This window comes from Alexandromys fortis, unplaced genomic scaffold (assembly GCF_014885135.2).
Source record: "Alexandromys fortis isolate MF-2015 unplaced genomic scaffold, M_Fortis_MF-2015_v1.1 scaffold_96, whole genome shotgun sequence".
Lineage (NCBI taxonomy): Eukaryota > Metazoa > Chordata > Mammalia > Rodentia > Cricetidae > Alexandromys > Alexandromys fortis.
This window is the reverse complement of record NW_026068053.1, coordinates 7,181,028-7,184,064: the sequence shown is the minus strand read 5'-3', so window position 1 is coordinate 7,184,064 and position 3,037 is coordinate 7,181,028.

Genomic DNA, 3,037 nt, shown 5'->3' with positions numbered 1-3,037 from the left:
TTTTTTTTTTTTTGTTTTTTGAGACAAGGTTTTTTGTGGCTTTAATTTTGTTTAATATTTTCTGGGCCTTTAAGCTGTAATTCTCCTTATTCTACCCCTATTAGTCTTAAGTTTGGTCTTTTCATGGTATCCCAGACTTCCTGGATGTTTTGTGTTAAGAATTTGCTGGAATTGCTGTTTTCTTTGATCAATGAATTTATTTCCTCTATACTATTTTCAGTGTCGGAGATTCTTTCTTTTATCTCCTGTATTCTGTTAGTTATACTTGTCTCTGTAGCCCCTGTTCATTTACCCAGATTTCCCATATCCAGCCGTCCCTCAGTTTGTGTTTTCTTCAATACCTATATTTCATTTTTCAAATCCTGAACTCTTTTCACTACCTGTTTGATTGCTTTTTCTTGTTTTCCTAGGGTATCTTTAGGGGATTTATTCATTTGTTCAAACTTTTTGTTATTCTTCTGATCCATTTATTGAAGGGAGTTTTTCACATCCTGTTTAAGAGACTCTATCACTTTCATAATGTTACATTTAAAATCTATTTTCTCTATGTCTTCTGGATTAGGTTGTTCAAGTCTTCCTGTTGTATGTTCGCTGGATTCTGGTGTCATCGTGTGGTTTTTCAGATTATTGGAGGAATTCTTGCATTGGCGCCTGCTCATCTCTTCCTTCAAATGCCCTCCGGAAGGATGGATCTTCTGGTACAGGATCTGGGCTACTAGCTGGCCAGGGACCATGCAGGCAAAAGGGCAGGCTTGCTGAGTGCCGGCTCATTGGGACAAAGAATCTCCTGTAGCAGTAGCCCTCACCATTTTGTCCTCAGACCCTCAGCCCCGAAGCAGGCTGAGTTGGGAAATCCTATGACCCCGTAGATGGAAAGGAGTGTTTGGGGGCAAGGTGGGATGGATTACGAAGAGTAAGGCAGTAGCCAGGGGGAAGCCTCCACTGAATGGCCAGAAAGTTTATGGGAATGGAGGGTGCCTGAGCTCCCCTTTATGGGGCATCTGGCCTGCTGCCCGTAGGGCACACACTCACCCCTCTGGAAGGATGGATCTTCTGGTCCAGGATTCAGGACAATTGCTGGCCAGGGACCTCGGAGGCAAAAGGGCGCGCTTGCTGGATGCAGGCTCAGAGGGACAAAAAAAAAAAAAAAAAAAAAAAAACTCCTGCAGTAGTTGCCCCCACCACTTTGTCCCCAGACCCTCAGCCCCAAAGCAGGCTGAGTTGGAGGATCCTATGACCCCGCAGATGGAAAGGGGTCCTTGGGGGGCAAGCTGAGCTCCCTTTCTGGGGCGTCTACCCGGCCGCCGGTCAGGAACACATTCACCCCTCCAGAAGGATGGATCTTCTGGTAAAGGATCCGGGCTACTTCTATATTTCCTTTCTATTACACTCTGTTGGTAAACCTATCTGTTCTGACTGACTTCTGAATTTTCTTTTTCTACTTTTAAGCAGAAACAGTTTTTCATTAAATTGTGTGAAGCCTGTCAAACATAAATACATTCCTTTCTCATCAATAAATGCCTGTCTCCCACGTTGAAGAGTAAATATTATTAGTTGAAACATATTAAATGAATTTTTAATACTTTTAGCCTATATTCTGTGAAAACGTTGATTTTTTTCTCTGTAAAAATGTGATATTTCATAACATATTCTTGGATCATATTTAAAAAACTGTACTCAATAAAATTAAAAAAATATAAAAGAAATGGGTTTTCTCAATAGAAACCACTTTTCCAAGTTAAATCAAAATCAGATTAAATAGTTATGTAAATAGCTAGGAAAAGAAGAAGTTGTTAAAAGTTTCCCAACCAAAACAAACCTAGAGCGAGATGATTTTAACACAAAATTCTACTAGACTTTCAAATAAGAGTTAATATCAATACTCTTAAAATTATTCCACAAAATGTAAAAGAAAGGAAATTTGCCAGACTCCTTTTATGAGGCCACATTCACCCTGATACCCAAACAACACAAAGATTCAGCAAAGAAAGAGAATTAAAACCAATTTTCCTCATGAATATTGACGTAAAAATACTTAATAAAATACTCTCAAACCAAATCCAAGAAGATCATCCACCATGAGAATATAGACTTTACCCCCAAAGAATCAGGGTTAATTAAACATGAAAAAAAGATCAGTCAATATAATCCAACATCTAAGCAAATTGGAAAAAAATGATTATAATTAAAAACAACTTTAGAAAATAAACTTTACAAACCTCATCCTATTTAAAATGTTTCCCTTTGTTGTATCTCATTGAACTTGATTCTACATGACTTCTGTTTCATGAACTTACTCTTGGTTAAATGTTTGTTCACCTACATAGCAACTGATGAAAGACTGAAATATTTATACCACCAAATTCCAACCTGGGGAATGAGTTTCAGTGAGGCTACACATAGAAATATGGGTGAGGGTTTAATTAGAGAAGTAGAAATAACTTAAAGACAGCTGCATATTCAAAAATTTATCCCAGTATGGATGGCAGCTCTGAAACCTGGGAATCTGGAAGACCCTTGTTCAAATTCAGGAAACTCACAATGTTAAAGAGTATCTTTTTCAGACAGATCAAGTGGTCAGAGTCTTCCGGATGATTGAGATGAACTCTGCAACCTTCTAGAGGCTCTGCTGGCTCTACTTCCTACCTGTTTGTTGACTTGCCTTTATTTCTTCCATATGGTTCAGCATGTCTAAGCCTGTTTTAGCCTTCAAAGCTTGTTTGAGATTTCTTTTTGCACTCCCGAGTAGTTAATACATATTTGGGGAGAAGATATCTAGTAACTTTTTTTTTAATATAAATTTTTTTATTGAAAAAAAAAAAAAGATTTCCGCCTCCTCCCCGCCTCCCATTTCCCTCCCCGTCTCCCTTTCCCCCCCTCCTCCCTCTCCTCTCCCCCTCCCCTCACTCCTATCCCCCTCCCTCTCCAGTCTGAGGGGCAGTCAGGGTTCCCTGCCCTGTGGAAAGTCCAAAGTCCTCCCCGCTCCATCTTGGTCTAGGAAGGTGGACATCCAAACTGGCTAGGCTCCCACAAAGCC